The sequence below is a fragment of the Delphinapterus leucas genome, chromosome 3 (genome assembly GCF_059928025.1).
Source record: "Delphinapterus leucas isolate spDelLeu-1000000601 "Yukka" chromosome 3, BTC_Dleu_Yukka2, whole genome shotgun sequence".
NCBI classification, from domain to species: domain Eukaryota; kingdom Metazoa; phylum Chordata; class Mammalia; order Artiodactyla; family Monodontidae; genus Delphinapterus; species Delphinapterus leucas.
Window position 1 is genome coordinate 80932148 of NC_143131.1, and position 24462 is coordinate 80956609.

Here is a 24462-nt window from a genome sequence, read left to right on the forward strand (position 1 = left end):
ACACAAGAACACTTTCAAAAGCCAAGGGTCTGTTGTCCAGGAAGATCTGATGCTGAAGCCCACTTTACCACACCTTACCATACATGGCCAAGTTCCAAAGCCCTCCAGTGGAAACCTGCCCTGCCAGTGCTTCCACATTCCAACACATCCTCCCCTAACTCATGAAAGTTTTACTGAACTCCAGATCAGGAAAACAGATTTGAGCCCTGCCTCCTGTCTCCTTGCTGGTCAACCTCAAGATAAAGTACTTTTCTTTTCTCAAAAGCTAATGTCATAATATTAGCTTCTATGGGTGTTGAGCAATGAGCTCTTGCTTGGTAACAAACCCTTACAATTCAACAGTAAAAAGACATAAAAGACAAATAATCCGACTTTAAAATGAGCAAATGATTTAAATAGACATTTTCAGAAGATATACAAATGGCCAATAAAAACATGAAAATATCCGTAACATCCTTAGTTATAAGAGAAATGTAAACCTAAGCCACAATGACATATCATTTCACACATAGGAAGATGGCTATAGTAAAATAGACAGATGATAGCAAGTGTTGGCAAGGATGTGGAGAAATTAGAGCCCCCATATATTGCTTGTGGGAATGTAAAATGGTTCAGCTGCTTTGGGAAACAGTTTGGCATTCCTCAAAAGGTTAAATGTAGAGGTATCATATGACCCAGCAATTCCACTTCTAGATATATACCTAAGAGAACTAAAAACATATGTTCACATTAGACCATATATTTTTTCATAACAGTATTATTCATAATAGCTAAAATGTGGAAACAACCCAAATGTCCATTATCTGATAAATAGATAAAAACAGTGGATAAAAGATGTGGTATATCTATACAATGGAACATTACTTGACAATAGAAAGAAATGAAGTACTTACACATTATACAACATAGATGAACCTTGAAAACATTGTGTTAAGTGAAAGAAGCCAGACACAAAATCTAGATATTGTTGATTCCATTTCTATGAAAACTACTTGGTTGAGCTTGTGATAGTCTACAATAAGATGAACTAAGTAATATTTACTATTTACTTTGACTGTCAGGCCCCTGAAGAAAATGATGAATCCTGGAAAATTAAATGGTGATATAATAGACAGCACCATCCCTATGTTCTTTAGGTCCATAATTGAAGCACTAATCTTCACCATTGCCCCAGGGTGTGATACTTTTTTTAAATTTGGTGTCTTGGTCAGGGGTAAGACAGAATAGTTTCAGAGTTCCTACTTGGCTTTAGCTATCTTCACTATGATATGATAACTCTTATTCCACAGGTCAAGAATTCAGTGTGAGTGTTATCCAACTGCCAAGAATGCCAATCCCTATTATATATCTGAGACTAGGAAAATAATAGTCACGTGGTTCTATCCGTGGACCCATTAGCTATTGTAAGCTTGACTTTAATTAGGACTGCCTTTATTACTTGGCCTCTTTTACTTGCTACTTTCACATGGGGACCATAATAAATTTTGAGTTTCTAAGTGTGGATATCAGTTCAAATTCTGTGTGCAATAGTTCTCAAAATGTCCTGGCATTCCTCTTTCCCCAGTGTAAAGGCGCTGAAGTAAGTGACCTTGGGCCCTTTGGGGGATAGTATATAATATAGTATACACTTGTTGTGGGTTGTAGGTCTCTCCTCCTAGGGAGCTGAACACCTCTTCTGTTAATAAAGTCTATATGTGAAAATCACCAGAAACTGAACAAGGAATTATGACTGTTTATTGAAGTGACTGCTCTCAATCTCCTGTCCTTCCATTCTTATCATCTTCTGGTTGTAGATATTAAGCAGCACACTTGTTGGCTGCCCATCTATTTTACTTATATAGACACCATCCTCTATTAACCATCTCTACAAATCTTTTTGACTGTCCTCTCTGATCTTTCTGGTTGTTACAGTAATTAGGACCTCTTGGTTCCTGACTGTAAGCAGTGCCCCCTGGTTTCTGTTACTTTGGTGCCTCATAAGCCACCTAGACAGTAAAGAGCCCAGGTCTGTGAGCCCCTCTCCTCCTAACAGCCCTGGCCTTCAGAAAAGACCAACCCCTGAACTTCTCAGTGATGCTGGTTCCCCTCTCACCAGTACATTCTTCATGGCCTTGGAGATGAGACTTAATCATCTAGTGGATTTTCTGGCCTTATACAATATGTCCATTCCAGTATGTCCACTTCCCTGAGACTCTATTCCTTCCTCTACCATATACCTCATGCCATATACCAATACCTGAATTCTATTTAGGAATTTCCACTTTACCCAGCATTGATCTTTGATTTTTCCACACACCTAACAGCATACCCAGCAAAGAGTTTGCCCCATTCTTTGCAAGATATTAAATCCTACATCCTTAGAAAGTATTGTGAAGCAAATACATTCTTGCTTAACCTTTCTTTATTCTGGACCCCTTAAACAATTTTAAAGCCTAATCCCAGGGATTCTTAACATGTCTTACAGAGCTCTGTGACTCTATCAAACATGCAAGCTAATTCTTGCCTCTTTCTTGGTGTGTACTCTCTATCCTCCTTTATGAGGCCCAGCTGGGATATACTGAGATTTAACCCTTATTATCAGACTGGCAGCTAGGGGAGGAGATGGGACATTTCCTTAAGGGGATACATATTGCACTGCTGGGGAGAGGCCTTTGTAATGTCTTTCTACAGAGTTCTCCAGGGAGATGTAAGCCACCCCTGGGAGCTCTGGGAGTTCAGAGAGGTCTACGTTACCGAGATCATCAGGAGCATCCATCCAATTATCTCCCACCTATGTACCAGCTTCCTAAGTGTGATATTTTTGTTTACAAGAAATATATATTTGGTTTTCATGTCATTTCTTGTACAGGGCTCCTAAAACCCTTGGAATTTCCTAAATGGTGAGAGCAATTAGGGTGCATTTTGTTAATGAAGTGACTTTTTGGAAAACACCTCAAGTTGGGGGCTGGTTGCCAGGAGAACTAACCATATGAATAGAGGGTTGGAATTTTCAGTCCCACCCCCTGGCCTCTGGGGAAGGGAGAGGGGCTGGAGACTGAGAGTTCAATCACCAATGGCCAATGAGTTAATCCATCATGCCTATGTAATGAGACCTCCATAAAACCCCTAAAGGATGGAGCTCAAAGAGCTTCTAGGTTAGTGAACACGTGAGGATTTGAAAGGAATAGTACACGTGGAGAAGGCGTGAAAACTCCACGACCTTTCCCCATGCCTTGTGCTATGTATCTCTTTCATCTGGATGTTCTTGAGTTATATCCTTTTACAATGAACCAGTGATTGATCTAGTAAGCAAAGTGTTTCTCTAAGTTCTGTGAGCTACTCTAGCAAATTAATTGATCCCAAGGTTGGAGTGAGGGGGTCATTGGAACCTCCAATCTGTAGCTGGTTGGTCAAAAGCACAGGATAACCTGGGCTTGCTAGGAGTTAGTAGGGAGGCAGTCTTGTGGGACTGAGTCCTTAACCTGCGAGTCTGATGCTGTCTCCAGGTAGAGAGTGTCAGAATTGAGTTGAACTGTAGGGACATCCAGCTGATGTCAGAGAATTGATGGGGTGTATGGGGAAGAAAACTGCCACACACTGAAACTGGTGACCAGAATCCTTACCAAGTTTTCTCAAACAAGGCCCCAACTTTGGCATAACAGACCCACATTGACTGATCATCTCTGGAGTGTTGTGACTCAGAAGTCTCATGTCTGCTTTTCTGCTTTTCACCATCATGGACTGAACTGTGTCCTCCTAAATTTCACATGTTAAAGCCCTAACCCCCTATGTGACTCTGTGCAAAGATAAGGCCTTTAAGGAGATAATTAATGTTGAATGAAATCATAAAGGTGAGATCCTACTCCAACAGGACTGGTGTCCTTATGAGAAGAAGAAACACCAGAGCTTGCTCTCTCACTCCATTTACATGCATCAAGGAAAGGCCATATGAGAACACAGCAGGAAGGTGGTCATCTGCAAGCCAGGAAGAGAGCCCTTACCAGACACCAGCCCTGCTGATGCCTTGATTTTGGACTTCTAATCTTCATAACTCTGAGAAAATTACATTTCTATTGTTTAAGCCACCCAGTCTTTGGCATTCTGTTATGGCAGCCTGAACTAATACATCACCCATGTCTGCTCTTCCTCTGGAGGAGAAAGGGTTTTTTTGTTAGCTATCAAAATATTTAATTTTCTGTTAATCACCCTCAGTTTCCTGCTTTCTCTTTGCAAGTTGTCAAACACAGCCTAGTAGTAACCAGATAACGCCACTGTCCTTGAAGGAGTTGCTCTCCATGAATCTTTTAAATACCAGAATCATAGCACCAACAAGGTCATTCCTCTACACCAGGACATTTTTCCAGGGTATCACTGCTGGAACCTTCAGCAATTAGGCTGCCATTTTGTGCCAGAGATTATCCATCCTGCACATTACACTTAGAACAAAGTCCTCTTTGTCAGCCAGTTAAGGAGTGAGCCATTCTCAAAACTCACCTTGCTGCCTGATTTCCTGAATCAATCTTAGTACTATTTGCATCAATTCAGGCCTTCTCATAAGTAAGCATCAAGACAGGATTAGATATTTGAGAGATTTATTGTGGTGGCTCTGTGAAGGATAAAAGTGAGAGTAGGAGTAGGTAAGAAGAGGCTTCAGACCACTATGTAGGTTTGACAACTGTGAAAGGAGAGAAGGAGGAAAGGATTGCTTAGAACCAGCCTCTGAATGTACTTTCATTCTAAGAAAGTCTTGGCTAAGCCAGTGGGTAGACTCAAAGCACAAGTTATTCTTTAAAGAATCTCACATTGAACGTGAATGGTCTGGTTCCTATGTACTGGCCAAACTCAGCCATTGATTCATAGCAGCTTGGGAAAAGTGTTATCTGTGGTGGTTGATTCAAAGCTGTAACAGCTAGGATTGTAAATCAACTATGCTCCATGTATCAGGTCCTCTTGAAGGAGATCTGAGTAGCCTACTTCTATGGCTGCCATTGTGTGGGTATTAATACTTTGACTTGATTAAAGAGTAAGGATAGAATACTGCTATTTCCTCATCAAAACTTTGCCTCCTTCTCCTGGGCACTACTACATTTCCCTGCCTCCTTCAAGTTAGCAGGGCTATGTGACTCAGCTCTGGATGATAGAATGTGCACCTTTTCTTTGCTTGGTCTCTTTTTTTATTTAATTTTTATTTATTTTTGGCTGCGTTGGGTCTTCATTGCTGCACATGGGCTTTCTCTAACTGCAGCCAGCAGGGCTACTCTTTGTTGCGGTGCATGGGCTTTGCATTGTGGTGGCTTCTCTTATTGCGGAGCACGGGCTCTAGGCGTGCGGGCTTCAGTAGTTGCAGCATGTGGGCTCAGTAGTTGCTGCAAGTGGGCCCTAGAGTGCGTGGGCTTCAGTAGTTATGGTGTGTGGGCTCAGTAGTTGTGGCTCGCGAGCTCTAGAGCTCAGGCTCAGTAGTTGTGGCACGTGGGCTTAGTTGCTCCGCAGCATGTGGGATCTTCCTGGACCAGGGATTGAACCCATATCCCCTGCATCAACAGGCGGATTCTTAACCACTGTGCCACCAGGGAAGTCGCTGCCTGGTCTCTTAAATTTCCGTACAGCCCTCTACTCTCTTTCTACTTCTGAGGCAAACTTGAAGTTGGTATGTTGAAGAAGAACCACAAGGTGGAGGGGGAGGCTGAGCCTCTGAATCACCGCTTTGAGAAGAGATGCCAGACTGCAGTGGACTATGTGATGTGGGCAAGCAATAAGTCTTGACAATTAAGATTCTGACATTTGGGAGCTGCTAATTTCAATAACTAGCCTAGCTTTTGTGTTCCAGCAGTTAGCTTACTTTCTTGGTAGAAATGTTTTAAAACAAGCAATTTTTAAAAGTTCTATTTTCATTACTTAGCTAGAATCTTCATATGGGCATGTGTGTTGGAATGACTGAATGAAGAAGAGATGGGATACAGAAGCTAAATGACTCCTTATTCTCATCCATCTTATCTTTTTAATAGTAATATTCTATAAAACACAGCCTAACTCTACTAAATAACCAAGCAGAATTCTAAATATCTAATGTAATACACACTTTTAAATTTCTTTCACAAACTCCTTAAGATTACTTGCAAAAATATTACTATTATTCTCTAGAAGTGTTTTTCCAAATCGTGAGTGCCTACAGTTTCTAAATAACATCCAGATCATCCTTGTTCAAATCATCTTTGAACCAAAACAGCATTTTTTCTCTAAAATAGAATTTCTTGTTTTTTTCCAATGATGCATTAGTAAGGTAAGTCTTTACCTGGTCCTTCACAATGACTAGTGAAAATCGTGTGTAATGTTTCAGGACTGTGAGAATAGCTCTAGGAAATCTTTCTAAACTCAATGAAACAGATATAACCAACTTTATCTCCAAGCTGTCTTAGTTTTTAATATGCAATGGTTGAATTATTTTTATATGATTTTGAATCTAAGAAGCAAGTGCCAAATCACGTGTGAAGATGTGAAATGATTTATAATCATCTAAAATCTATTATGCTTCACCTGCACATGAAACCAGGATCTTAATACTTTGAAAGTTGTTAGAATGGTGTATGTTCAGCATATTGTAAGTAGCACAAGATTTATTATTTTATTCCATGTTTTAAAAATCTTAGATCCCCCTCACCTATCATCTTAAAGATATAACTGTTAATTCTAATAATATTTCAGTGGTTCTACTTTTAGTAATTTTCTCCACTAATTACACCTAGATTGACTAACAAATTACTTGAAATTTTATGTACTTCTTTAATTTACTGTTTATATTTATTAGGTGCCTAATAAACAACAAATACTATGCAAACACTAGAGAATTTTAAAGTAAAATAGATTGGCAAAAACCTTGCTTTTTAACAACTAGAGAGATTAACCATAAAATATAAATAAAGGGGATAAAGAAGAAACAAACACAAAAATATCAGGTAATAACTATTTTGCAAAGAATTAAAATTGGGTGGTGAAATGAAGAGTGACAGCAGACAGCGAGGCTACTTTAAATATGTGGTCCAGGACAGTCTCTCTGAAGGAGGCATTTAAGCTACAATCTGACTAACTAGACTGAGGGAGTCACATTAAATTAAGGAGAACTCTGTTCCACATGTAGGGAGCAGCTGGTGCCAGGGCTCTGGAACAGAAACAAACTTGGAGAATTTGAGGAAGTGAGGGAAGGCCAGCATGGATGGAGTATATATATATATATATATATATATATATATACACACACACACACACACACACACACACACAAAGAAAATAGAGGCACATGAGATAGAAGAGTTTTCATATAGACTTTGTATTTTTAGATAGGCTTGGGGCTTTCATATAGGGTTAGAATTTTATTCTAGGTAAACTAAGACACTAGAGGGTTTTTAAGCAGAAGAGTGGTATAAAATAATTTTTATTTCCAATTTGAAGGAATATTTTGGGGGGTTCTTAAACATGGGATGAGTTTTAGATAGTCACTGGCACTACTAAAAACAACATATTAACAAAATCTTTAGAACATAAGAGAATAACTTTCTACCAAACAGTACTTACTCATTCAGACTTATGACTAGAATAAGTAATAACAGTCTATAAATTTTGATGAATATCTAAACTCTCATTAATGTATAATTAGCTCCTAGTTTCCATATAAGAGAATTAGACTACTTTGGATGGAGGAACTGTCTCAAGATCTCAGTATAAGTGCAGAGGAGTAAAGCCCATGTGTTTTTCACCTCTCTTCTCCATTCTAACCACAATAGTAAACCCCATTGTGCTTCATATGAATTAAGAATGTCAATTGTTAAAAGAAGGAAGAGGAGGAGAGGAAAAGAAAATTTTCATTGACTGACTCAAGATGGAAGTTAAAAGTACATTAGTCTTTGTCTTAATTCAAACCACTTTTAACCAGTACCAAAAATGTATCTAGTTGTCTTCATTTCTTTATTTTCCATTATTTATCCATTTATCTGTTTGCAAATTTGATATGAGACATTTTTAACTGAAATATTATATAATATTATGGGAGGAGAATAAAGAAAAAGAAAAGGGGAAAATGAAAATATAAATATGAAATACAGAGAAAGACAACAAACTGTAAGAATTAGGAGCCTGACTTTATCTTACTTGCTGGTTAATTGTTTTGAGGAATACATGGAATTATGCAAACAATTAGAGATGAATGGAACATAGTCCTTTGACTATCCTGGAAATGGAACCAAGAGCTAAATATAATTACCATAGTGTAAAGCATCACAGTGTCAGTGACATAGCTATATATCAAGTTAAACATGGCAGACTGACTACAGACATTTATCTTCTCCCCTCAAACAACTTTAACGTGACAGTAAATAAATTTTAAAAAGAAAGTGGACAAAACAACGGAAAACATATTGGACAAGAAATTTCAACAATTTTTTGGAGGCCAGAAGAAGGTCAGGAAACTGATAGCAAATTAAGAAAGATTCAGAAATACCATTGAGAATAAGCTGGTTTAAACCACAGAGGGCTCAGGATTCACATGTATCAAATATACTAAGGATGAATAAGGGTTAGGGCTGAAAACAGGCATTAAAACCTGTATAAAAAATGGCTGGACTTCTATTTTTTTTTTTCCTTCCACCCCTCATGGACTACTTACCCTCACTACTACCACCCTTCTCTCCAAAGTCTAGAGTCCTAACAAAGGGTAGGAAGGAGAAATGGGATTTTAAAAAGAGGAAGGAGTGATTAAGTGAGTTGTAATCAAAGAGTGGGACTCTCGCCTTTTTCCTCCCTGTGGCACTTGAACCAGGACCCTGGCAGGCAGGAACAACCCTGATGCAAGAACAACCCTGATGCAAGAACACCCTGATGCAGTGGTGTTACTCACTGGATAAACTGAACTGGTCCAGATTTAAAACAAAAATGAAAAGCACAGATATGTTTATTTGGGGATATTTCAGTGAAGAAAAGCTGATTTTGACTACGGGATGCCCACTTTTGACAAGCATCATCCAGGTGCTCAAGGCTTGTTATTTGTTTCCTCACACTTAATTATGAACAAGGAGGCCTGGCTCACCAGGGATGTGACCAAAACCTCCACATACAAAACAGAATAAGAAAAGACACAAAAGTAAGAAGAAAATCAAGAAGAGACCAAGACAATGTAGGAAACAAAAGAAAATTTAAGAACCTTGCAACTAATACCCTGAGATAAGACAATAGTATATTGTGTCCATTAAAAAAGAACAAATGTTATTAAAAATAAGAAAAAAAGAAAGGGCTTTTGAAAAATTGTATAGTGTATTTAAAATTAGAAATTGCTCTCTTGAAATCAAGTGCACTTTCAAGAAAACTAAACAATTCAAACAGATGGAAATAAGTAAAGAAAGGATAAGCAAATAAGAGGACCATTTTAGATGTTCAATATCCAACCAATGGAAGTTATTGAAAGAGAAAATGAACAAACAAAATTGTAGGGGATGATTCTTTTTTCCTAAAAATAATATAAAAGTATACAAGGGCTTCCCTGATGGCGCAGTTGAGAGTCCGCCTACCGATGTAGGGGACACGGGTTCGTGCCCCGGTCCGGGAAGATCCCACATGCCGCGGAGTGGCTAGGCCCGTGAGCCATGGCCGCTGAGCCTGCGCGTCCGGAGCCTGTGCTTCGCAATGGGAGAGGCCACAACAGTGAGAGGCCCGCATACCACAAAAAAAGACAATGGAGTAATGTATTCAAAATTTGGAGGAAAAAGTATTTTCAAGATAGAATTTAAACAAAAAGATCAGTCAAGTGGCAGTATAGAATGAAGATATTTTCTTATATTTAAAATGACACTTTTAACATTTAAGAATTCTTTCTTAGGAAGCACACTGTAAAAAGAAAATAAACCAAAAAGACACAATTCCAAAAAAAGCATTCAATGCAAGACCATGAGGAAAAGAAGTTCTTGGATAATAGCAGTGCAACAAATGTTTGATGCAACAGCTTCAGACTTAAACAGAAGGAGAGAGAGATAGCTCTACAAGAGAGGGCTTGAGGATAGGAGGCAATTAATTCCTGAACAAAGAAATTATTGTTCAAAAAAGAAAATGTGAGGGGAAAGTGCTATAAAAGTATAGAGTCATTTGACAAAACCAGAATGTGGACTGAATTTACCGTAGAGAAATGAAAATTTATGTTCACACAAATACCTGCATACAAATATTTATAGCTGCTTTATTTGTAATAGCCCCAAATTGGAAATAACCCAAATGTACTTTCACAGATGAATAGATTAACTGGGATACATCTGAATACTAGTCAGCAATAAAAAGAGCAAAGTTGATAGGCACAGAAACTGGGACTGAATCTCAAGAGCATTATACTGAGAGGAAAAAGCCAATCCCAACAGATTACATGCTACATGATTCCACTTATATAACTTTCTTGTAATGACAAAACTATAGAAATAGAGAACAGATGAGTGGTCACTAAAAATTAGGAATGGGAGTAGAGTATGGGTATAGGGCTAACACAAGGGAGTTCAGGGAGTTGATGGGACAGTTCTGTGTGCTGATTGTGTTGGTAGTTACACAAATCTATAAATGTGAAAAAATTTCATAAAACTAATATACCAAAAAATGTATGTAAGCTTCTGTCATCCTAATTAAGGTCTACAGTTAATTGTGTCACACCATCATCTATTTCCTCATTTGGATTATTGTGTTATATGTTAAAGTTAAGTAAGACGAAGTTGAGGGACTAGAACATGGGAACTCTATACTGTTTTTGAAGCTTGTATGTGAATCTAAAATTATTTCAAAATAAAAATTAATTTAAAAACTCATCTCAAGGACTATTCCCAGAGATTCTGATTTAGTAGTTCTGAAATGGGTCACAGGAATCTGTATTTTAGCAAGCTCTCCAAGAGGTTCTCCTGAGCAGTCACATTTGAAATCCCCTTGTATAATACATGATGTCCGGAAAAGACCCTTTGGCGCTGAAGACAATAGCAGGTTCTACACAGCTGTTTCTTATAACGCCTCTTTTTGCAAACAGAAGGCATCATGCCAAAGTTCAAATAACAAATATATGAGGGGCCAAAACTGTACATTGCATCCTAGTGGCATGGCTTGATGCTCAGATAGCATCTAGACTGAGATTAGATGGCTTCAAATCTTTCAAGTGCACACCATAAGAATTATTTCTTACCCTTAAATGTTTCATAAAATGTTTCATGTTGCCATTTAAGCCAGATGAACATGATTTGATATTATACCAGCTGGAGAGGAAGGATGGTACCCTTTTAAGAATATTACAGAAGATTCCTATTTGAAGAGTACACCTCTCCCCTTCAAATGTAGGTGGGCTGAATGATACCCTGTGAAAAGGACCAAGATTTTACTAGAAAATCTACCTAGAATTAAATGAGTAATTGAGGCCTAAGATATTACTCTTAATTGTAAGGAGTATAAAATGTGGTTTAATCTTAGTGAATATCAGTTGCATTCAATGAGAAAAGCCTATAATGTGGTAAAGGCTCAACACCTCAGTATTGCTTAGTTAACATCAACTTTCACCATACAAAAATTTTACTATCATGAAGAAAATGAGTCTAAAATTCTCTATTATTTTGTTTAAATATTAATTTGCTAATATGAAAATTAGATGGCTAATATTAGTTATGTTCTTAGAAATTTAAGCATATACATTATAAGAAGAAAATAATTCTTTCAACAGACCCATGTTTTAGCATCTCTACTGTATGTCAGTTACTATGTTAGGTATTAAGATTTAAACATAAATAGTATATTGTTTCTTTCCTCAAGAAGCCAGTATCTATTGGAATGAAAAAAAATTGGACCAACAACTACAGTATACTCAATAATTATAGTATAGGTGGTTCTTGACCTGAATATTGAAAGCTGAGTAGAACTTAGCTAGATGAAGAAAAAATGGATGTACATTGCAGGGAGAGGAAACAGTTATGTGAATGCGTGGAAGAATTTGATATGATGATGTGTTTGGGTAATAGTGACTATATCATATCTGAGGTAAATGACACATTTGGGTGTAGGTTTGCAAGCGGCAGAATAACTACCTGAAGTCAGGTCATGGTGAGGATCTCTATTATGGCAGTCTGGTGTGCAAGGCCACCCTAAAGTATTCAAACATTTTGAAAAGAGTATCCAAGTAGTAGTGTTGACAATGGATTGGAATATAATTAAACTGAGGGTAAAGGAAAAATAAAATGATTAAACCAAGAAAATTGTTTGGGATACAGAAAAATTACCCATTATGATTATTTTCATTTTCATCACAATTTATACTGGTCTCTACACATTGAAAAGCCACTTCTTTTTTAAAGCAGCTGAAATTAATTATTTAAAATCCCCAGATTGGTGGCATTTCACCTATAGTCAAACCATCTGTATACAATAATTTGAAGAAAATAAAAAGAATGCATGTATAGCCAAGTCTCTGTTTAAAAAAAAAAAAAAAAAAGTCCTTTGGGTTGGAAATACCATCTGGATCATTTCAAGCTTACCAGGCACCAAATGCAGCACTGAAAAGCCTAAAGTCTGAAATTTTTAAACAAAAATATCTTTAAAAAAATTCTCTCCAGTAAGATAGGTTGGCGTTTTCTACACTGCACCTGGATTGTCTTACATTAAAATGTCATGTTACGTCCTAGAAAGGATATTGTGAAGATTAGCAAGATCATGTTTTAAAGCTTTTTGAGTTCCTCAAAGAGTGAAGCTCTGTAAGTACAAGGTGTAATGTTCACTTTTTACTGCATGGTCATTTGAATCTCGGTTATGTGTGATAACAGAGAGAAGCAGACCCACTTCCTTTCAAAGTCTTACTACCTACATGAAGTAGGTAGTGGAATTCAGTAGAGAATTAGAATTGGTAGTGTTTGAATTACTGAGCAAGAATTGTGCTAAATAACTGCATCCGTATTACTTCTAGTTGTCTTGACAGACCTTAATAGTAGACAAAAAGATTTTTACCCAGGTTACGATAATGGAGGGATTTGCTCGTTGATTATTCAGGTTGGGGGAGGGGAGGGGTATTACTGCAAGTAAAAAGAAATGAAAATCCAAAAAAAGAGAATTTTTCTGAAATATGGGCAAACCAAACATTTATCTTAGCCAATTCAGGCAGTCAGTAATATGTATCCAATAGTCCTTAATGCTAGGAATTCTGAGAAATTATAAAGCAATTAATTCAACAAAACAATCAGTGATTTGTTTCTTTCAAGAAACTTAATTTTTAACCTACAGGTGAAGATATTATAGAGACAACTACGTACATACGCAAACAATGGAACTATTGCCCGGTGTTTGCTAATAATGTTGTGCAGGAGGTCTTTGTCAAAGGCTGTTAAGAATGAAGAGTCACTCTTGTTTTATTTCCATTCATTCATTTAAACAGCACTTATTATTACCTGACATAAATCCTCTTGTAAATGGGCAAATATGCCATGCATTATAATTCCTTTGTTCATTCAAACATATGTTGAGACCCAGACACTAGAGCAAATATAAAAAGTAAGCTCTATTCTATGTCGTTAAGGTTGTTTTTCAATACTGGCAGAGTCAGATTTGTAAATATTTAATAAACTCATATATAAGGTAGAATATATATGGTAGAGTAGTAATTAAGATGTATAAACAACATAAGGAAGCTTAAATGCTAAGTCAGGAACTCTCAAGCCTGGCCGAATTTTAGAAGCATCTAAATTTTTTTTTGTAATACAATGCACAGTCCTTCCGTCCTTCCTTTTACCAATTCTGATTTAATTGAGCTAAAATGGGAAACTAGAATTGTTGAGGTTTTTTTTTTCCAAACCTCCACTGATTCTAATGTGTATCTGTGGTTGAGGCGACCCCACTCCTATGCTAAATGGTTTGCTTAAAAGATGAGGGAAAGACAGATAAAATAGTGTTGAAATTGAGTTAGCTTCTGAGAAATTCCATAGGAGACAAGGGAAATCCCTTAGAATAGCTATTACCAAAATTGAATGCAATATGGTAAATATATTCTAACAATTCAGAGGAAGATAGAAGAGCTTTACATAATATCCACACATCCATGAGCCCTAACCTAGTACTAGGTAAAACTGCAAAGTATGTGAATGTTTGTTCTTGGCTCTCAATCTCCAAATTCTTCTAATCACCCGAGCTCATAACTAATCAAACCCTCTAAGGAAAGGTTCTACCATGTTGTATATTTGGAATAAGAGTAATCATGTAAAATATTACATGCAAGGGGGTTACATTTAAAAGCAAACTGAAATTCCAGGCATCACGAACAACAGTGGAGATTCTCATGGCATAATGAGACCTTCCTAGCCCCTGAAATACTAGGAGGCAATAGTCTACACTGGCAGCATATTCCATCAGGAACTATAGTTCTGGAATTTGGGGTTCTCACTCAATTTTACATAGTAATAAACAAAAATAAATAATATAAAAACACAAGGGTGTCTCTAAGAGCTTTTCAAGTTCAGCTTCCAGGTGTTTGTGAACATTAGATTTACCATGTCATGCAACTATGATGAAAATAAAGATCAGGTAAAAGATGATCCAAGCAAAGGGAGGTTAAACAAATAAAACTTCAGGACCAAAATGCTATATATTGACATTCTCAATCACAAACTATACAAAAAATTCTGATACCAAAGTTTATAGCCTTGTAAAAATATTTTTGCAGTAGTATCACACCTCCATGTAATATTTTTAGGCATGCCTAGCAAGCTGGATTCAGCACAGTCAGAGAAAAAGAATCATGTAGATGAACAGGTAAGTTTCTTCATGAGCAGATTTAAAGGATACCCCTTCACTACTCTTTTTAAAGCTTCCTGAATTGCATTCAGAGACAGGGCTCTGTTTAAGTGTCTCTAATTGATAAACATAAATACATCTTTAGAATATACCAATGAATTATAGACCTAGATTGTCATCAAATACCCACAATGTACTTTTTCTAATATAAATTGGCTGTACACCTATAGCCTGTTGACAAGCTATTTTCTTGCTGTTTGGGGTGTTAGAGCACAATACAAGATTATATAAACACATATAGCTAAAATTTAAAGTAATTTTCTTTACAACTAACATAAAGCAGAAGTCAAAAGAAGTCTTTTAACTGTATGCTTTATTCATAGAGGAGATAATAAAACATACTTTTTTTTTCAATTTTGGTTTTCCAAAAATGACAAGGTAGATCACGGTATAAGTAAATTTTTGTTGTTGTTTTTCTTTTCAGCACGTTATTTTTATTATTTTTTTACATCTTTATTGGAGTATAATTGCTTTACAATGGTGTGTTAGTTTCTGCTGTATAACAAAGTGAATCAGTTATACATATACATATGTTCCCATATCTCTTCCCTCTTGCGTTTCCCTCCCTCCCACCCTCCCTATCCCACTCCTCCAGGTGGTCACAAAGCACCGAGCTGATCTCCCTGTGCTATGCGGCTGCTTCCCGCTAGCTATTTTACGTTTGGTAGTGTATATATGTCCATGCCACTCTCTCACTTTGTCACAGCTTACCCTTCCTGCTCCCCATATCCTCAAGTCGATTCTCTAGTAGGTCTGTGTCTTTATTCCTGTCTTACTCCTAGGTTCTTCATGGCATTTTTTTTTCTTAAATTCCATATTTATGTGTTAGCATACGGTACTTGTCTTTCTCTTTCTGACTTACTTCACTCTGTATGACAGACTCTAGGTCTATCCACCTCATTACAAATAGCTCAATTCCGTTTCGTTTTATGGCTGAGTAATATTCCATTGTATATATGTGCCACATCTTCTTTATCGATTCATCCGATGATGGACACTTAGGTTGTTTCCATCTCCTGGGTATTGTAAATAGAGCTGCAATGAACATTTTGGTACCTGACTCTTTTTGAATTATGGTTTTCTCAGGGTATATGCCCAGTAGTGGGATTGCTGGGTCATATGGTAGTTCTATTTGTAGTTTTTTAAGGAACCTCCATACTGTTCTCCATAGTGGCTGTACCAATTCACATTCCCACCAGCAGTGCAAGAGTGTTCCCTTTTCTCCACAGCCTCTCCAGCATTTATTGTTTCTAGATTTTTTTGATGATGGCCATTCTGACTGGTATGAGATGATATCTCATTGTAGTTTTGATTTGCATTTCTCTAATGATTAATGATGTTGTGCATTCTTTCATGTGTTTGTTGGCACTCTGTATATCTTCTTTGGAGAAATGTCTATTTAGGTCTTCTGCCCATTTTTGGATTGGGTTGTTTGTTTTATTGTTATTGAGCTGCCTGAGCTGCTTGTAAATTTTGGAGATTAATCCTTTGTCAGTTGCTTCATTTGCAAATATTTTCTTCCATTCTGAGGGTTGTCTTTTGGTCTTGTTTATGGTTTCCTTTACTGTGCAAAAGCTTTGAAGTTTCATTAGGTCCCATTTGTTTATTTTTGTTTTTATTTCCATTTCTCTAGGAGGTGGGTCAAAAAGGATCTTGCTGTGATTTATGTCATAGAGTGTTCTGCCTATGTTTTCCTCTAAGAGTTTCATAGTTTCTGGCCTTACATTTAGGTCTTTAATCCATTTTGAGCTATTTTTGTGTATGGTGTTAGGGAGTGATCTAATCTCATACTTTTACATGTACCTGTCCAGTTTTCCCAGCACCACTTATTGAAGAGGCTGTCCTTTCTCCACTGTACATTCCTGCCTCTTTATCAAAGATAAGGTGACCATATGTGCGTGGGTTTATCTCTGGGCTTTCTGTCCTGTTCCATCGATCTATATTTCTGTTTTTGTGCCAGTACCATACTGTCTTCATTTCTGTAGCTTTGTAGTATAGTCTGAAGTCAGGGAGCCTGATTCCTCCATCTCCATTTTTCGTTCTCAAGATTGCTCTGGCTATTCGGGGTCTTCTGTGTTTCCATACAAATTGTGAAATTTTTTGTTCTAGTTCTGTGAAAAATGCCAGTGGTAGTTTGATAGGGATTGCATTGAATCCGTAGATTGCTTTGGGTAGTACAGTCATTTTCACAATGTTGATTCTTCCAATCCAAGAACATGGTATATCTCTCCATCTATTTGTATCATCTTTAATTTCTTTCATCAGTGTCTTACAATTTTCTGCATACAGGTCTTTTGTCTCCTTAGGTAGGTTTATTCCTAGATATATTATTCTTTTTGTTGCAATGGTAAATGGGAGTGTTTTCTTGATTTCACTTTCAGATTTTTCATTATTAGTGTATAGGAATGCCAGAGATTTCTGTGCATTAATTTTGTATCCTGCTACTTTACCACATTCATTGGTTAGCTCTAGTAGTTTTCTGGTAGCATCTTTAGGATTCTCTATGTATAGTATCATGTCATCTGCAAACAGTGACAGCTTTATTTCTTCTTTTCCGATTTGGATTCCTTTTATTTCCTTTTCTTCTCTGATTGTTGTGGCTAAACCTTCCAAAACTATGTTGAATAAGAGTGGTGAGAGTGGGCAACCTTGTCTTGTTCCTGATCTTAGTGGAAATGCATTCAGTTTTTCACCATTGAGGACGATGTTGGCTGGGGGTTTGTCATATATGGCCTTTATTGTGTTGAGGAAAGTTCCCTCTATGCCTACTTTCTGCAGGGTTTTAATCATAAATGGGTGTTGAATTTTGTCAAAAGCTTTTTCTGCATCTATTGAGATGATCATGTGGTTTTTCTCCTTCAATTTGTTAATATGGTGTATCACATTGACTGATTTGCATATATTGAAGGATCCTTGCATTCCTGGAATAAACCCCACTTGATCATGGTGTATGATCCTTTTGATGTGCTATTGGATTCTGTTTGCTAGTATGTTGTTGAGGATTTTTGCATTTATGTTCATCAGTGATATTGGCCTATAGTTTTTTCTTTGCGACATCCTTGTCTGGTTTTGGTATCAAGGTGATGGTGAACTCGTAGAATGAGTTTGGGAGTGTTCTTCCCTCTGCTATATTTTGGAACAGTTTGAGAAGGATAGGTGTTAGCTCTTCTCTAAATGTTGATAGAATTCACCTGTGAAGCCATCTGGTTCTGGGCTTTTGTTTGTTGGAAGATTTTTAATCACAGTTTCAATTTCAGTGCTTGTGATTGGTCTGTTCATATTTTCCATTTCTTCCTGATTCAGTCTTGGCAGGTTGTGCATTTCTAAGAATTTGTCCATTTCTTCCAGGTTGTCCATTGTATTGGCATAGAGTTGCTTGTAGTAATCTCTCATGATCTTTTGTATTTCTGCAGTGTCAGTTGTTACTTCTCCTTTTTCATTTCTAAGTCTATTGATTTGAGTCTTCTACCATTTCTCCTTGTTGAGTCTGGCTAATGGTTTATCAATTTTGTTTATCTTCTCAAAGAACCAGCTTTTAGTTTTATTGATCTTTGCTGTCGTTCCCTTCATTTCTTTTTCATTTGTATCTGATCTGATCTTTATGATTTCTTTCCTTCTGCTAACTTTGGGGGTTTTTTGTTCTTCTTTCTCTAATTGCTTTAGGTGCAAAGTTATGTTGTATATTTGAAATGTTTCCTGTTTCTTAAGGTAGGATTATATTGCTATAAACTTCCCTCTTAAAACTGCTTTTGCTGCATCCCATAGGCTTTGGGTCGTCGTGTCTCCATTGTCATTTGTTTCTAGGTATTTTTTGATTTCCTCTTTGATTTCTTCAGTGATCACTTCATTATTAAGTAGTGTATTTTTTAGCCTCCATGTGTTTGTATTTTTTACAGATCTTTTCCTGTAAGTGATATCTAGTCTAATAGCATTGTGGTCGGAAAAGATACTTGATACCATTTCAATTTTCTTAAATTTACCAAGGCTTGATTTGTGACACAAATCAATTGATCTATCCTGGAGAATGTTCCATGAGCACTTGAGAAAAATGTGTATTCTGTTGTTTTTGTATGGAATGTCCTATAAATATCAATAAAGTCCATCTTGTTTAATGTATCATTTAAAGCTTGTGTTTCCTTATTTATTTTCATTTTGGATGATCTGTCCATTGGTGAAAGTGGGGTGTTGAAGTCCCCTACTATGAATGTGTTATTGTCGATTTCCCCTTTTATGGCTGTTAGTATTTGCCTTACGTATTGAGGTGCTCTTATGTTGGGTGCATAAATATTTACAATTGTTATACTTTCTTCTTGGATCGATCCCTTGATCCTTATGTAGTGTACTTCTTTGTCTCTTCTAATAGTCTTTATTTTAAAGTCTATTTTGTCTGATACGAGAATTGCTACTCCAGCTTTCTTTTGGTTTCTATTTGCATGTCTTTTTCCATCCCCTCACTTTCAGTATGTATGTGTCCCTAGGTCTGAAGTGGGTCTCTTGTAGACAGCATATATATGGGTCTTGTTTTTGTATCCATTCAGCCAGTCTGTGTCTTTTGGTGGGAGCATTTAATCCATTTACATTTAAGGTAATTATCGATTGTACATTCCTATTCCCATTTTCTTAATTGTTTTGGGTTTGTTATTGTAGGTCCTTTCCTTCTCTTGTGTTTCTTGCCTAGAGAAGATCCTTTAGCATTTGCTGTAAATCTGGTTTGGTGGTGCTGAACTCTCTCAGCTTTTGCTTGTCTGTAAAGGTTTTAATTTCTCCATCAAGTCTGAATGAGATCCTTGCTGGGTAGAGTAATCTTGGTTCCAGGTTTTTCTCCTTCATCACTTTACATATGTCCTGCCAGTGCCTTCTGGCTTGCAGAGTTTCTGCTGAAAGATCAGCAGTTAACCTTATGGGGATTCCCTTGTGTGTTATTTGTTGTTTTTCCCTTGCTGCTTTTAATATGTTTTCTTTGTATTTAATTTTTGACAGTTTGATTAATATGTGTCTTGGCGTATTTCTCCTTGGATTTATCCTGTTTGGGACTCTCTGTGCTTCCTGGACTTGATTAATTATTTCCTTTCCCATATTAGGGAAGTTTTCAAGTATAATCTCTTCAAATATTTTCTCAGTCCCTTTCTTTTTCTCTTCTTCTTCTGGAACCCCTATAATTTGAATGTTGGTGCACTTAATGTTGTCCCAGAGGTCTCTGAGACTGTCCTCAGTTCTTTTCATTCTTTTGTGTTTATTCTGCTCTGCAGTAGTTATTTCCACTATTTTATCTTCCAGGTCACTTATCCGTTCTTCTGCCTCAGTTATTCTACTATTGATCCCATCTACAGTATTTTTAATTTCATTTATTGTGTTGTTCATCATTGCTTGTTTTATCTTTAGTTCTTCTAGGTCTTTGTTAAATGTTTCTTGCATTTTGTCTATTCTATTTCCAAGATTTTGGATCATCTTTACTATCATTATTCTGAATTCTTTTTCAGGTAGACTGCCTATTTCCTCTTCATTTGTTAGGTCTGGTGGGTTTTTATCTTGCTCCTTCATCTGCTGTGTGTTTTTCTGTCTTCTCATTTTTCTTATCTTACTGTTTGGGGTCTCCTCTTTGCAGGCTGCAGGTTTGTAGTTCCCATTGTTTTTGGTGTCTGTCCCCAGTGGCTAAGGTTGGTTCAGTGGGTTGTGTAGGCTTCCTGGTGGAGGGGACTAGTGCCTGTGTTCTGGTGGATGAGGCTGGATCTTGTCTTTCTGGTGGACAGGTCCACGTCTGGTGGTGTGTTTGGGGGTGTCTGTGGACTTATTATGATTTTAGGCAGCCTCTCTGATAATGGGCGGGGTTGTGTTCCTGTGTTGCTAGTTGTTTGGCACAGGGTGTCCAGCACTGTAGCTTGCTGGTCGTTGAGTGAAGCTGGGTGCTGGTGCTGAGATGGAGATCTCTGGGAGATTTTCTCCGTTTGATATTATGTGGAGCTGGGAGGTCTCTTGTGGACATGTGTTCTGAAGTTGGCTCTCCCACCTCAGAGGCACAGCACTGACTCCTGGCTGCAGCATCAAGAGCCTTTCATCCACACGGCTCAGAATAAAAGGGAGAAAAAATAGAAAGAAAGAATTAGTAGAAGTAGAAAGAAAGAATAAAGACAGAAAGAAAGAAAGAAAGGAGGGAGGGAGGGAGAGAGGGAGGGAGGAAGCAAGGAAGTAAGGAGGGAAGGAAGGCAAAAAAGACAGAATGAAAGAAGATAAAGTAAAATAAAATAAAGATAAAATAAAATAAAGTTATTAAAATAAAAAATAATTATTGAGAATAAAAAATTAAAAAACAAAACAAAAAAAGAGATAGAACCCTAGGACAAATGGTGGAAGCAAAGCTATACAGACAAAATCTCACACAGAAGCATACACATACAGACTCACAAAAAGAGGAAAAGGGGAAAAAATCATAAATCTTGCTCTCAAAGTCCACCTCCTCAATTTGGGATGATTCCTTGTCTATTCATGTATTCCACAGATGCAGGGTACATCAAGTTGATTGTGGAGCTTTAATCCACTGCTCCTGAGGCTGCTGGGAGAGATTTCCCTTTCTCTTCTTTGTTTTCACAGCTCCCAGGGCTCAGCTTTGGATTTGGCCCCGCATCTGCATGTAGGTCGCCGGAGGGCCTCTGTTCTTTGCTCAGACAGGACGGGCTTAAAGGAGCAGCTGTTTCGGGGGCTCTGGCTCACTCAGGTCAGGGGGGAGGGAGGGGCACAGAGTGCGGGGCAGGCCTCCTGCGGCAGAGCCCGGCATAACGTTGAACCAGCCTGAGGCTTGCTGTGCGTTCTCCCGGGGAAGTTGTCCCTGGATCCCAGGACCCTGGCAGTGGCGGGCTGCACAGCCCCCCCGGAAGGGGGTTGTGGATAGTGACCTGTGCTCGCACACAGGCTTCTGGGTGGCGGCAGCAGCAGCCTTAGCGTCTCATGCCTGTCTCTGGGGTCCGCGCTTTTAGCCGCGGCTCGCTTCCGTCTCTGGAGCTCCTTTAAGCAGCACTCTTAATCCCCTCTTCTCGTGCGCCAGGAAACAAAGAGGGAAGAAAAAGTGTCTTGCCTCTTCGGCAGGTCCAGACTTTTCCCCGGACTCCCTCCCAGCTAGCCGTGGTGCACTAACCCCCTGCAGGCTGTGTTCACGCAGCCAACCTCAGTCCTCTACCTGGGATCCGACGGAAGCCCGAGCCTCAGCTCCCAGCCCCGCCCACCCCGGCGGGTGAGCAGACAAGCCTCTTGGTCTGGTGAGTGCTGATCGGCCCTGATCCTCTGTGCGGGAATCTCCCCGCTTTGCCCTCCGTACTCCTGTGGCTGCGCTCTCCTCCGCGGCTTCGAAGCTTCCCCCTCCGCCACCCGCAGTCTCCGCCCACGAAGGGGCTTCTAGTGTGTGGAAACATTTCCTCCTTCACAGCTCCCTCCCACTGGTGCAGGTCCCGTCCCTATCCTTTTGTTTATTCTTTTTTCTTTTGCCCTACCCAGGTACGTGGGACGTTTCTTGCCTTTTGGGAGGTCAGAGGTCTTCTACCAGCGTTCAGTAGGTGTTCTGTAGGAGTTGTTCCACGTATAGATGTATTTCTGTTGTATCTGTGGGGAGGAAGGTGATTTCCGCATCTTACTCTTCCGCCATCTTCCAGTAAATTTGTTTTTGAATTGTATTGTTTGAGGTATTACGCCATATGAGGTATTTATTTTTTATTCCTAATCTTTTGCTATAAAGCTCTCAATTTTTTTGCATCACTCATGCAACCCTTAATAGTAAGGTGGAATCCTTACCAATGAGATATAAAGAGGCTGAAAGTCCACTGGCCAAGCAGTTACAATCACAGAAATCTCCAGATAACTCAGAGCCTCTGTGTGAGGGATTCCACTAGGTGAACTGAAACTAGTATATCATATTTAGCAAAGGTGTCAAATCCTTAAAAATACTCAGGGAATAACAGTAATGAGTAAAACACAGAGTAATCAGAAACATAGGGGCTCCTTTTTGTTAGGCTAGACATAAGCTGTAGACAATATCTGGCAGCAACAAAGAAAGACATTCTGTACTTTACCTGAAATATGGCAAGGACAATTGGCCTCTCTTTAGTCTTTTAGATTTTACTCTTCTACAGAGATAGAAATTGCCATCAGTGTAGGCATCTTCTGAAACAAAGGGTAGAAATCGATATTTCTGTGAGCAGGAGGTGATGTCAATATGTTAACCCAGCCCCTCTTCTGAAGATGGCAAAAGTGTTTTCTCAAACTGCTGCTAAAATCCATCTTTGCCTAATTTTCACAAAGAACATAATGGTTTCGTTTCCCTGACAACACCCTTAAATGTAGCTGGTCTTCATCCGTTTGTCCTCTGATCTGTGTCCAAGCAACAATCCAACTCCTCAAATTAATCTTTGCATCCAATGGGTAATCACAAGGAAGGTTGAAAAAGGTGTTCCTCTGGTCATCACTGTTATATCATTTATTAAAGATTGCAAAGACAAAAAAAGCTATGTGTCTTAGACTGTTCAGGCTGCTATGACAAAATACCGCAGACTGGGTGGCTTATAAACAACAGAGATTTGTTTCTCACAGTTCTGGAGGCTGGAAGTTCAAGAACAGGATGCCATCATGACCCTGTGAGAACCCTCTTTCAGGTCCCAAACTTCTCATTTTATCTTCACATGGTAGAAGTGGCCAGAGATGTCTCTCTGGCCTCTTTTATAAGGGCAAAGTTGTCTTTGAGAAGGGCGAGCAAGCATTAGAATAGCAGGCAGTGGTTATAATAGACTGGCTAAATTTGTAAATGTTTTGTTTCTTTAAAAAATGATGGAACTGGGCTTCCCTGGTGGCGCAGTGGTTGAGAGTCCACCTGCCAATGCAGGGGACATGGGTTCGTGCCCCGGTCCGGGAAGATCCCACATGCTGTGGAGCGGCTGGGCCCATGAGGCATGGCCGCTGAGCCTGCGCGTCCGGAGCCTGTGCTCCGCAAGGGGAGAGGCCACAACAGTGAGAGGCCCGCGTACCGCAAAAAAAAAAAAAAAAAAAAAGAAAACAGAAATGATGGAACAAATATAACTAGTGGAATGTTTTTAATGTTGTGGTTTTTTAATATTTTTCTTTCGTCTTTTCTACATTTTAAGACTCAAAAAATTAAGAAAACCAGGCTATTAGCGAGTCACATGCCCATTGTTCTTTCTGTTTTTAAAGGAAATGATGGCAATTAGAGTACCTCTCCTTGTCTGATTCACAGTGTGCATCAAAGAAATTTTCACTGGACACTAATCAATTCAAATCAATTTTAATGGCACTAGTCACCCTGCTTTTAAATAAATACGTTAATATTCAAATTCATGTATAAGTGCCCCATATACCTGAATAACTGGAGTAAGAAAACCCCCACTATATGCAGAACATCATTCATGTGCTCTAAAAAGCAAATGAAGAAGCTGGAATCAATATATTATGAGTTATATGTGTCTGTATTTTATGGAAATGAAGAAAAATTCCCTCAGGAAGAACCCAAATATTTGGCTGTTTTGATATTTTACAAGGCATAGAGCAGTGTACCATACCTGGCAAAGCAACAGTAAGGATAAGAATGAGTGGATTCATTTATAATAATGTTATGAATAACATTTATATTATATATATGTATCATATGTAGCAAGAACA